This window comes from Ursus americanus, chromosome 14, assembly GCF_024610735.1.
Source record: "Ursus americanus isolate L20-20 chromosome 14, mUrsAme1.1.p, whole genome shotgun sequence".
Classification (NCBI taxonomy): domain Eukaryota; kingdom Metazoa; phylum Chordata; class Mammalia; order Carnivora; family Ursidae; genus Ursus; species Ursus americanus.
This window is the reverse complement of record NC_142140.1, coordinates 37239870-37253857: the sequence shown is the minus strand read 5'-3', so window position 1 is coordinate 37253857 and position 13988 is coordinate 37239870. Positions and strand designations below refer to the sequence as shown.

At 39.3% G+C, this 13988-nt stretch overlaps 1 pseudogene; it reads left to right on the top strand.

Annotated features, from left to right (window-relative positions):
- Positions 1-1472: 1472 nt before the first annotated feature.
- LOC123798655 (IQ domain-containing protein F5 pseudogene) lies at positions 1473-3282 on the top strand (annotated as a pseudogene).
- The last annotated feature ends 10706 nt before the right edge of the window (positions 3283-13988 follow it).

Genomic DNA, 13988 nt, shown 5'->3' with positions numbered 1-13988 from the left:
GAAGTCTTGAACAACCATCCACCATGTGGACAAGGAGACTACTGCTGTAGCATGAGACACCACATGGGACAGAGATGAGCCATCTCTGATGAGGCCATCTTACACTACCAGCTTCCATCACACCTGCCAACTGACAACATATTTTTGAGTGGGCCCAGCTGAGAAAAGCATCACCCAGATGAGCCTAGCCCATTGTCACTCCACAGAACTATGAGCTCTGTAAATGGTTATTGTTTTAAGCCTTCATGTTTTGGGTGGTTGGTTAAACACCAAAAATTACACCATCTCAAATCACCAACTAACTTGCTTACACAACGATGGTGAGTTCTCTGTCCTCTGCCTTCTCTCTGCATTAGACTACAGGTTGACCACTCTACCTTACTTGAAACACTCTCTATTTGGCTTCAGGAACATCACACTCTCCTTGAGTTGAAATGAGTTGTCTTTGCCCCAGCCAAAGCCACCCCCTCACTTTGCTCTTCTGGTTCTCTTCACTGGCAGCTTTTTCTTAATCTTATCAATGGCTTCTTCATTGATGAGCCTCTAACCCACAAGAAGCTCAGTCTTTAAACTTCTTTTGGTCCCTCTTAATGTATACTCCCATATAACATCGTCCAGTCACATGGTCTTAAATATCTGCTATATTCTGATGACACTCAAATTTATATTATTATCCCTGATACCTCCTTTGAATTCCATACCCAAGGTATGGCTTCCTACTTGACATCTTGCTTTGATGTCTAATAGGTTTTTTCTTTTGTTTTTGTTTTTGTTTTTATAATTTAAATTCACTTAGCCAACATATAGTACATCATTAGTTTTTGATGTAGTGTTCAATGATTCGTTAGTTGGGTATAACACCCAGTGCTTTCAAACATAATGTGGCAGAAACAGAATTCACATTCCCCAACTTCATGATTCTATCCAAAAATCGCTTCTCCTTGTGCCTTGACCATTCACCAAATCTATTTGATTCAAATTCCTTTCTGAACCCTCCCTTTTACTTTTCTCTATCCATCCCCATTCACATCAGCAAATGCAGTTGGCTGCCTCTCTGCAATATGGTAGTATCTGTAATGTAGCAGACAGTAGGATTGGAGAAACTGGATCTTAATGCACACTGTTTTGGGGAATGTAAAATGAGATGGCTGAGGTGGAGACAGTTTGTTGGTCTCTCAAGAGTTAAATATAGAGTTACCGTAAGACCCAGCAATTCCACTCCTAAGTATGTATTCAAGAAAACTGAAAACATAAACAAAAACGTCTACAAAAATTTCATAGTAGAATAATAGCCCAAAAAGTGGACATAACCCAAATGGGTGAATGGTTAGTCAAACGGTGGTACATCTACTACTCAGCAGTAAAAAGGGACAAACTACTGATACACGCAACAAATTGTTTGTATCTCAAAGAAGAGCACAGACCCAAAAGCGATGGGACAATTGAGTTCCTAACTATGGGGAATCTAGGGGATGGTAGACCTGAGGGTATTTGAACCATTTATATCCAAGCCATGGGAATTTAATGTTGTATAAGAGAGAGCCACCCAAAGTTGCAGGCAAAGGGAAGGTGGATTTCCACAGTTAACTCAGGATGCAGGTCTTATATCTAGGACCTCTGGGCAGGCAGTAGTGTTGGCCCACAGTTGTACAGAGAACACTAACTGATATCTTTCTCTTCTAAACCCTAATTACAGAAGGATGAAATCATTAAGAAGGGTCCAGATGAAACCACAGTGCCGAAAGAAACAGAGAAGAAAGAGAAAGAGAAAAAGAAAAAGAAAGAAGAGCCTCTACTTCCAACTCCACCCCCTCCACCAAAAGTAGGTCAATGGAGGCCCTCAGATGGAGGATGAGTCCTATTTGCAAGGAGTGGTGGGTTGTCTTCTCTGTGCCCCCTAGCATGGCATGATCCTGGAATCTGTCATCTGAACGGGTTCCATTTGTGAGTGAAAGATAGTGCTAGGAATGATTCCTCAGGAACAATAAGCATAAACCAGAATGTCCCAGGCCAATCAGGATGAACAGTCGCCCTATCCAGAGCTGGGATGAGTAGGGATCCCTACTTGTTCCAACTCATTCTCAGTTATCGTCTCCTCCTACTTCCCTCTCGGTCAGAGAAAAGTGGGTGACTGAGGCACAGACACTTGGTTGGAGGGCGGGGAACCCCTGACAAGTGGGAATCAGACCATGCCAAGCTGGGCAGTGGGGCAGTGAGGCTGTGTTTGGGGAAAACATTGCCACGTACGGGGAAAGCTGAGTCTAGAACTGGGGGGGGGGGTTGCGTGTGTGCCCATGTGTGCATGTCCGCGTGCTAACTGAAGTGTAAGATGTGAGAACCCAAAGAAGTGAAAGTGAGAGATAAAGGAGGAGGACTCCACACTGTGTGGAGCAGGGACACTTCTAATGCTGTGACTTGACGGAGGGACACAGCAGGTTGTGGGTTGAGCTGAGTCAGGCATGAAAGCAAACCGAGGATGCCGCTTCTCCAGCCTCTGGGGTGCAAGGGAAGGCACATGCAGCCCAGGTAGGGGGCCAGGCCCTGGTGGAACATGATACATGGCATGCTTGTTCCAGACAGGCTAACCAGGTCTGTGTGATGGCGGGATGGCTCGTGCCAGAACGCTCCATTTTACAGATGAGGAGCCTGAGCCTCGGGGGCAGTGGGATGTGTCCCAGTCCATTAAGAGAGAGGGGCAGAGACAGGACACCTCTCTGGTCTACTGGCTCCCTGCCCAGTGCTCCTGAACTTCTGAGGAAGCCCCTCTTGGCATGCCTTGGAGCTGAGGTGGGTGGGGAATGTTCCCTGAGAATCCCTTCTTTATCTTGGCAACCTCTCCCCTCAAAGAAAAAGAAGCGCCCTGACCAAGAGCAGAAAGCCATACAGATCCAGGCGTGGTGGCGGGGCACTCTGGTGCGCAGGACCTTGCTGCACGCGGCGCTCAGAGCGTGTGTCATTCAGCACTGGTGGAAGGTGACGATGACAAAGCTGCTGGAAGACAAACGGCGAGCAGCCCTCGAGTTTTATGCACAGCAAGAACGGGCGGTGGTCAAGCTGCAGTCCTTGGTCCGCATGTGGCGCATCCGCCTTCGTTACTGCCATTTGCTCCACGCTGTCCGAATCATCCAGGTCTATTGGCGCTGGCATAATAGCCATTCCCGTGGCTTTTTCCAGGGCACCTACGACCTCACAGCCACCCATCTAGGTCTCGAACTTGATATCTCTCTGGGGTCACAGATGTGTCGAATTGCCGACTGCATCCCCTTCCCAATAAAGAACTGATCAGGTCTGCTCTAACTCTGTGTCACCGGGTCTCTTTCAGACCAGCCCCAGGAGGGCCTTGTGTTAGCAAAGGGTCAGGGAAAATGATGGCAGAGGCTGGACCTGGCATGGTCAGCTCTGAGAAGTGGCGGAGGTTATCTGGGGTTCCTGGAGGAGGATTCTGGGCACCCCGTGCTGGATGAGTGGGGCCTGTCATTGATTAGCGATGTCTGCCCTGGGTAGGAGAGTTGGGGTTGCAGGGCTGCCCACTTAGCCAACTCCAGGGAGACGCCTTCACAGTGTGGTCCATGCAAATGGCGCCCCCTGTGGTCGTGCCACGTGGAGGCTGTGTCATCTGATGCTCTTCATTCTTCAGTGTCTTCCCATTAAATTTAGAACAATTCCAAAAGCCCTCCTGTGGTCTCCAGAAGCCTGAATGGTCTGGCCTTGGCCATGTCAGCCTCTCCATGTCCCTCCTGGCCCCCCTGCTCTTCAAATCTACCCCCTCCACATTCCCATCTCAGCACTTTGCACTTGCTGCCTCCTCTTAGATAGTCTTTCCAGATGGAGCTCTCCTTCCAGTCGTGTGTCTCTGTTCCATGCTCCCTTCTCAGGGAGACCTTCTTTGACCACTTTATTGAAATGGCTTCCCCACCCTCTACTGTATGTTCTAGTACCTGACTCTGCTTTCCTGTTTTCCAAGTCCTCATCACTACTCAAGCTCATCTTACTTCATTTTCTATTTTCTGTTGTCCCCAGGAGAGCAAGGGCTCTGGGTTCAGTGCTGTTCCCAGAACTTAGGTCGGTAGGTTCTCTCTGTTTCTCCCTCTCTCTCCCTTTCCAATATGTTATTGCGTTATATATATATATATATATATATATATATATATATATATATATATATATATATATATATATTTAGGTTCTGTATATTAGGCCATTTTGTCTTTTTTTTTAATAATGATTTTTTATTATGTTATGTCACCATACAGTAAATCCTTAGTTTTTGATGTAGTGTTCCACGATTCATTATTTGCATATAACACCCAGTGCACCATGCAATATGCGCCCTCCTTAACACCCATCACTGGCCTATCCCAGTCACCCACCCCCCTCCCTTCTGAAGCCCTCAGTTTGTTTCCCAGAGTCCATAGTTTCTCATGGTTCATTCCCCCTTCTGTTTACCCCTCCTTCATTCTTCCCTTCCTTCTCCTACCGATCTTCCCGCTATTTCTTATGTTCCATAAATGAGTGAAACCATATGATAATTGTCTTTCTCTGCTTGACTTATTTCACTTAGCATAATCTCTTCCAGTCCCGTCCATGTTGCTGCAAATGTTGGGTAATTGTTCTTTCTGATGGCTGAGTAATATTCCATTGTATATATGGGCCACAGCTTCTTAATCCAGTCATCTGTTGAAGGGCATCTCGGCTCCTTCCACAGTTTAGTTATTGTGGACAATGCTGCTATGAACATTGGGGTGCATATGGCCTTTCTCTTCACTACGTCTGTATCTTTGGGGTAAATACCCAGTAGTGCAATTGCTGGGTCATAGGGTAGCTCTATTTTTAACTTTTTAAGGGACCTCCACACTGTTTTCCAAAGTGGCTGTACCAACTTGCATTCCCACCAACAGTGTAAGAGGGTTCCCCTTTCTCCACATCCTGTCCCACGTTTGTTGTTTTCTGCCTTGTCAATTTTTGCCATTCTAACTGGCGTAAGGTGGTGTCTCAATGTAGTTTTGATTTGAATTTCCCTGATGGCTAATGATTTTGAACATTCATCTTGATGAAGTCCCACAAGTTCCTTTTTTTCTTTTGTTTCTCTTGCCTTTGGAGATGCATCATTAAAAAGTTGCTGTGGCCGATGTCAAAGAGGTTGTAGCCTATGTTCTCCTCTAGGATTTTGATGAATTCCTGTCTCACATCGAGGTCTTTCATCCATTTGGAGTTTATCTTTGCGTATGGTGTGAGAGAGTGGTCAAGTTTCATTCTTTTGCATATAGCTGTCCAATTTTCCCAGCACCATTTATTGAAGAGACTGTCTTTTTTCCACTGGATGTTTTTTCCTGCTTTGTCAAAGATTAGTTGACCATAGAGCCGAAGGTCTATTTCTGGGGTCTCTATTCTGTTCCATTGGTCTATGTGTCTGTTTTTGTGCCAGTACCATTCTGTCTTTGTAATCACAGCTTTGTAGTATAGCTTGAAATCCAGCAATGTGATGCCCCCAGCTTTGTTTTTCTTTTCAACAAAAGCTTCTGCACAGCCAAGGAAACAGTGAAAAAAACTAAGAGGCAGCCCACGGAATGGGAGAAGATATTTGCAGATGACACTACAGATAAAAGACTGGTATCCAAGATCTACAAAGAACTTCTCAAACTCAATACATGAGAAACAAATAATCAAATCAAAAAATGGGCAGAAGATATAAACAGACACTTTTCCAATGAAGACATACAAATGGCTAACAGACACATGAAAAAAGGCCATTTTGTCATCTTAAAAAAAAATCCCTTTCTGGGGCGCCTGGGTGGCACAGCGGTTGAGCGTCTGCCTTCGGCTCAGGGCGTGATCTCGGCGTTATGGGATCGAGCCCCAGGTCAGGCTCCTCCGCTATGAGCCTGCTTCTTCCTCTCCCACTCCCCCTGCTTGTGTTCCCTCTCTCGCTGGCTGTCTCTATCTCTGTCAAATAAATAAATAAAATCTTTAAAAAAAAAATCCCTTTCTGGGTTGGAAGAGACTGCCCCTCCCAGGGCCAGCCCATTCTTAGAAATAGCAAAGGACTCATCCCAGAGCATGCCTTTCATCTGCAAACGAACCAATTCAGGGCCATGCCTCCTCTCTCTTTGTCCTGTATACCCCTGAAGGCCATATTCCTCTGCTTTAATCATCCCAAGCCAGGGACTAGGCATCTACATAGTTTACAGGCCACAGAAAATACTCAAACTGCCAATCCTAAACTGTTTACCCTATCCTGCCTTGCCTTTCCCACTGCAAAAAGGCCATGGGGAAAGCTCTTTTCTTACTCATGCCTTCTGCCACCTGAGCAAAACCTCTGTTGCTTCCCCTGTGACCATGTGTGACATGTGGTGACCTCCTCTTTTGGACTTATAGTATAATAAATTTGAGGTACTAATTAGTAACAAGAATATATATGAAAGAATAAATCTCCCTGGAAGAGTAAATATATAGTAAAGGTGGTGGATTAATTGCTTATAAACCTTGTATGTCAGAACTACAATTTGATATCACCTGTCAGAATGGCTAGAATCTAAAAGATAGAAATAACAAATGTTAGCAAGGATGCAAAGAAAAAGGAACCCTTGTGCATTGGTTGTAGGAATGTAAATTGGTACAGCCATTGTGGAAAACAATATGGCGGTTACTCAAAAAAGAAATAGAAATACCATATGATCCAGTAATTTCACTACTGGGTATTTATCAAAAGAAAACAAAAACTCTAATTCAAAAACACATATGCAAAAAAAAAAAAAAAAAAAAAAGGCGGTGGTGTGACTGGGTGGCTCAGTCATTAAGCATCTGCCTTTGGCTCTAGTCATGATCCCAGCACTCTGGGATGGAGCCCTGCATCAGGCTCCCTGCTCAGCAGGAAGCCTGGGTTTCTCCCTCTCCCACTCCCCCTGCTTGGGTTCCCTCTCACACTGCCTCCCTCTCTCTGTCAAATAAATAAATAAATAAACAAACAAATAAATAAATAACAAAAAGACATATGCACTTGTATGTTTATTGGAGCATTATTTACAATAGCCAAGATCTGGTAGCAGCTCAAGTGTCCATCAATAGTTGAATGGATAAAAAAATATGTGGTCTATATATATACACAATGGAATACTACTTAGTCATAAGAAGGAATATCAGACTAGAGGGCATTAGACTAAAGTGAAATAAGTCAGACAGAGAAAGACAAATTCCGTATGGTTTTACTTATATGTGGATAAGAAACAAAACAAATGAATAAAGAAACAAGCAAAAAGAAGAATCAGACCTATAAATACAGAGATTAAACTGATGGTTGCTGGTGGGGTAGGGGGTGGGGGATACACAAAATCAATGAAGGGGAGTGGGAGATATAGGTTTCCAGTTATAGAATGAGTAAATCAAGGAAATAAAAGGTACAGCATAGGGAATATAGTCAATGGTATTGTAATAGCATTGCATGGTGACAGATGATAGCTACACTGGTGAGCTACTGGTGGTGAGCATAGCATAATGTATAGAGTTGTCAAATCACTATGTTGTATACCTGGAACCAATGTAACATTATGTGTCAACTATACTTAAATTAAAAAATTATAAAATAAAATAAAATAAAGCTAGCATGAAGGTTAAAAGACAAAAGTAGTAAAACTAACTATGATTATCATAATTAGTTAAGAGATACACAGAAAAAAAGATGTACGATATAAGGTAAAAGGTGTAAAATGTGATATCGAAAACAAAACATGTTAGAATAAAATGCTGACCTTTAGAATGGGATTAAACTTAAGTTTTTATCAACTTAAAGTAGACTGTAATGGATTTACATTGTTACATATATGTCTCATGGTAACCACAAAGCAAAAACCTGTAGTAAATACCCAAAAGATAAAAAGTAATATAAGCATACCACTAAAGAAAGTCCTCAAACCACAAAGGAAGAGAGCAAGAAAAGAACAGAGAGGAGTTACAAAAATAGCCATAAAACAATTAACAGAATAGCAATGTGCACATACCTTTCAATAATTACTTTAAAGGTAAGTGGACTAAATTCTCCAATTAAAAAACACAGAATGGCTGAATGGTAAAAAAAAAAAAAAAAAAAAAAAAAAAAAAGGAGACCCAGCTATATACTTAGATGTAAAGACACACAAAGACTGGAAGTGAAGGGATGGAAAAAGATATTCTGTGCAAATGGAAACCAAAAGAAAGCTGGAGTAGCAATACTCATATCAGACAAAATAGACTTTAAGATAAAAACTGTAATAAGAGACAAGGGTGTTACATAATGATAAAAGGTCAAACCAGCAAGAAAATATAACATTTATAAATATTTTGCACTAAACATAGGGGCACCTAAATAAATAAAGCAAATATTAACAGACCTAAAGGAAAAATAGACAGCATTAAAATACTAGTAGGAGACTTTTTAACACTCCCACTTACATCAATAGATAGATAATTCAGCCAGAAAATCAATGAGAAAACATTGGCCTTAAATGACATGTTAGACCAGATGGAATTAACAAATACACAGAACATCCATCCAAAAGCAACAGAATACATGTTCTTTTCAAGTGCACATGGAATATTTTCCAGGATAGATCATATGTTAGGCTACAAACAAGTCTTAATAAATTTAAGAGGATTGAAATCATATCAAGCATCTTTTCTCACTCTAGTAGAAATTAATTACATGAAGAAAACTGGAAAATTCACAAATATGTGGATATTAAACCACATGCTACTGTATAACCAATGGGCCAAAGAAGAAATCAAAAGAGAAATTTAAAAATGCCTTGGGACAAAAATGAAATATAACATACCAAAATTTATGAGATACAGCAACGGTAGTTCTAAGAAGGAAGTTCATAGTGGTAAATGCCTACTTCAAGAAACAAGAAATGAATGAAATAAAGAGCTTAACTTTGTACCCCAAGGAACTAGAAAAAGAAGAACAAAAGAGGCCAAAATTAGTAGAAGGAAGGAAATAAAGATCAGAGCAGAAATAATGAAATAGAGACTAAGAAGACAATAAAAATATCAATGAAACATGGTTCTTCGAAAAGATAAACAAAATTGATAAGCCCTACCTAGACTCACTGAAGAAAAAAGCAAGAAGGACTCAAAATCAGAAATGAAAGAGATGTCACAACTGATAGCACAGAAACACAAAGGATCATAAGAAACTACTTTGAACAGTTATACAACCTAGAAAAAATTGATAAATTCCTGGAAACATATAACTTTCCAAGACTGATCATGATGAAATAGAAAATCTGAACAGACTGATTATTAGCAGAGATTTAATTAGTAATCAAAAACCTATTTGGATGCCAGAGTGGCTCTGTCAGTTGAACAACCAACTCTTGGTTTTAGCTCAGGTCATGAGCTCCCGGTTGGGAGATCAAGCTCCGTGTCCAGCTCCACGTTCAGCGGGGAGTCTCCTTCCCCTTTCTCTCTCCCTCTGCCTTTCACCCTGCTTGCCCACTCTCTATCTCTCAAATAAATAAATAAATCTTTAAAAAAAAAAAAAAACCCACCTCTCAACAAACAGAAGTTCAGGACCAGACAGCTTCCCTGGTGAATTCTACCAAACATTCAAAGAAGGACTAATTCCAATCCCTCTCAAACTCTTCCAAAAAGTAGAAGAGGAAGGACCTCTTTCAAACTCATTTTACAAAGCCAGCATTACCCTGATACCAAAGCCAGACAAGGATGCCATAAGAAAAGAAAATTACAGGCCAGTATCCTGATAAACATAAATGCAGATGTTGTCAACAAAATATTAGCAAGCTGAATTCAACAATACATTAAAAGAATCATTCACCATGATCAAGTAGGATTTATTCCAGGGATACAAGGATGATTGAATATCCACAAATCAGCTGATGTGATATACCACATTAATAAAATGAAGGATAAAAATCATATCATCTCAACAGATGCAGAAAAAAATTGACAAAATTAAATGTTCATTTGTGATAAAAACTCCCAACAAAGGGGTTATAGAGAGAATGTACCTCAACATAATAAAGGCCATATTTGCCAAGCACACAGCTAGCATCATACATAATAAGTGAAAAGCTAAAAGCTTTCCTCTAAGGTCAGGAACAAGAGAAAGATGTCCAATCTTGCCACTTTTATTCATCATAATATTGGAAGTCCTAGCCTGAGAAATTAGGCAAGAAAAAGAAATAAAGGGCATCCAAAGTGGAAAGGAAAAAGTAAAACTACCATTATTTGCAGATAGCATGATATTATATTAGGAAACCCTAAGGATTCCATCAAAAAACTGTTAAAATAAACAAAAAGAGTAAAGTTACAGAATACAAAATAAATACACAAAAATCTGTTGCATTTCTTTATGCTTATAATGAACTACCAGGGAAATTAAGAAAACAATCCAATTTACAATTACATCAAAAAGAATAAAATACCTAGGAATAAATGTAACCAAAGAGATGAAAGACCTATAAATTGAAAACTACATAACATTAATGAAAGAAATTGAAGAAGACAAATAAATGGAAATATATTTCATGCTCGTGGATTAGAAGAATTAACATTGTTAAAATGTCCATACTACCCAAAGCAATATACAGATTTCAATGGAATCCTTGTCAAAACTCCAATGGTATTTTTCACAGAAGTAGAAAATAACCATCATAAAATTTGTGTAGAATCACAGAAGACCCTGAAAAGCCAAAGTAGTCATGAGAAAGAAGAACAAAACCAGAAACATCACACTCCCTGATTTCAAACTATATTACAAATCTATGGTAATTAAAACAGTATGGTACTGGCATAAAAAGAGACCCACAGGTCAAAGTACCAGAATAAAAATCTCAGAAATAAATTCATATACATGTGTTCAATTAATTTACAACAGAGGAGTCAAGGATATACAATGTGGAAAGGATAGTCTCTTCAATAAATGATGTTGGGAAAATTAGATAGCCACTTGAAAAAGAATGATACTGGCCCATCATCTATATATCATGTACAAAAATTAACTCAAAGTGGATTAAAGACTTGAATGTAAAACCTGAAATCATAAAGCTCCTAGAAGAAAATACAGGTGGTAAGCTCCTTGACATAGGTCTTAGTGATGATTTTTTTAATCTGACACCAAAAGCAAAAGCAACAAAAGCAAAAATAAACAAGTGAGATCACATAAAACTGAAAGTCTTTCACACAGCAAAGGAAACCATCAATAAAATGAAAAGGCAATCTACTGAATGGGAGAAAATAACTGCAAATCATATATCTGATAAGGGGTTAATATCCAAAATATATAAAGAACACATACAACTCAATAGCAAAAAAAAAAAAAAAAATCAAACAATCCAACTTAAAAATGGGCAGAAGATCTAAGTTATTTTTCCAAAGAACAAATACAGATGGCAAATAGGTACATGAAAAGATGTTCAATATCATTAGTCATCAGGGAAATGCAAATCATAACCACAATAAGAGGGGCACTTGGGTGGCTCAGCTGGTTAAGTGTCGTACTCTTGGTTTCGGCTCAGTCATGATCTCAGGGTCCTCAATGCGGAGTCTGCTTGTCCCTCTCTGTCCCCCAGCTGGCTTGCTCACTCTCTCTCTCTCTCTCTCTCTGGAATAAATAAATAAAATCTTTAAAAAAACACAATGAGATATAACCTCACACCTGTTAGAATGGCTGATTTTAAAAAAAGACAGGAAGTAAGTTGGTGAGGATGTGAAGAAAGGGGAAACCTTGTGTACTATTGGTGGCATGTAAATTGGTGCAGCCACTATGGAAAACAGTATGGAGTTTCCTCAAAACATTAAAAATAGAACTGTCATACAATCTAGCAATTCCACTTCTGGGTATTTATCTGAAGAAAACAAAAACACTAATTTGAAAAGATATGTGCACCCCCATATTCATGGCAGCAATAGCCAAGATCTGGAAAAACCTAAGCGTCCATCAGTGGATGAATAGATAAAGAAACTGTGGTATGTACAATGGAATGTTACTCAGCCATAAAAAATAATGAAATCGTGCTATTTGCAACACCCTGGATGAACCTCAAGGGCATCATACTAAGTGAAATAAGTCAGACAAAGAAAGGCAAATACCATATGATTTCTCTTATATGGAATCTAAAAAAAAAAAACAAAAACCAAAAACAACAAAATATAAGCTCATAGAAACAGAGAACAGATTGATGGCTGCAAGAGGCATATGTTTTGTTTTGTTTTTAGGGAAAAAATAACTTACCATATGACCTAACAATTCCACTCTTAAGTATATACCCAAGAGAATTGAAAACATATGCCCATACAAAAGCTTGTACATCAATATTTATAACTATATTATTCAAAATAGTCAAAAAGTAGAAAAAACTCAAGTGTCCATTAACTGATGAATGGATTAAAAAATATAGTATATACATGCAATGGAATATTATATGGCCATAGAAAGGAATGAAATACTGACATGCTACAACATGACTTAAGCAAAAGAAGCCAGACACAGAAAGCCATTTACTGTGTGATTCAAATCATGAAATATCCAAAATAGGCAAATCTGTAAGGACATAAAGTAGATCAGTGGTTTTCAGAGACTGGGTTAGGGAAGAACGGAGATTGCTAATGGGTATGAGGCTTATTTTGGAGCTTATGAAAATGTTCTCAAATCAGATAATAGTGATAGTTGCACAACTTTGTGAATATATTAAAAACTACTGGATTGTACAGTTTTAAATAGTGAGCTTTATAGAACGTAAATTATATCTCAAAAACAAAACAAAACAAAACAACCTTTACAGGGGTGCCTGGCTGGCTCAGTCAGTGAAGCGTGGGACTCTCAATTTTGAGGTTGTGAGTTCGAACTCCACGTTGGGTGTAGAGATTACTCAAAAACAAAATCTTAAGAAAAAGACCTTTATAGAGAAAAATTTGAAAACCTTATAGAAAGACATAAAAGAATTCTTTTTTTTTTTAGACATAAAAGAATTCTTAAACATAGAGAGGAATAGTCCATGGTCTTAGAAGGAAATCAGTATCAGAAGGTAGCCTTTCTCCCCCAAATCAATGTACTTAACAATATAAATCCTAGCAGTACTTTTCAGGGAACTAACACTGACACTGTGAAATGCTTGATGGAAATCGCTGTCTAATAGGCTTGAATATTTGTCACATTGGAAATATCAGAATTTGTAAAGTTTTTTTAGAGCTTGGATGTGAATCTACCTGGTCTTGGTGCCTTATTTATGGTGGATCTTTACTAGCCTTCTCAATTTATCAAGTTTTACATATTTCTTCAATTAATTTTGGTAATTTACATTTTGTTAGGAAATCATTTCCCCTTAGTTTTCAAATTTGTTATCATGATATTCTTGTATTTATTTATTTATATCTCATTGTGATTGTCTTGCCCTCCTTATTTCATTTTTGTTCTCTTTCTTCATCACCCAGGTTCGTGGAGCATTTATCTTTAATACTGGTCTTTTCAAAAATACCACCTTTTAAATTTACTTTCCACCACCCATATTTGTTTTCTATTTAATTTAAATTTTTATCTTTATTTTACTGCTTTCTAGATTCATCTGTTCTCTCTCTTTCTAGTTTCCTAGGGTGTATTCAGGTACTGAAACCTGAGTCAGGGGAAGACAGGAAATGCTAAGTCTGAGAAGACAGTAGAGAGCTGTACGGAGATACACTGTCATGGTCCCTCCTACTCTCCTGAGTGACTGATAATGAGGAGAGATGTGGATGGGCCTCACTGGAGGAGAGCCCTGGAATCTCAAGTGCCCTATCTTTCCACTCTGAGCTCTGGTACGTCTCTGACAAGAGGGAAGTAAACAGGCAGTAAAAATTCCCATGGAGCTTGTTTCTGAGGAAGACTCAACTTTGTGGTAGATATCCTAATCCTTATGTCATAATACAGTTGTGAACTCACAGCTGTCCCCCGCATTTTACTCATGCCAGACTTTGGGAAGTAGAGAAATCAAGGCTAATGAACCATCTAGAGACAAGCC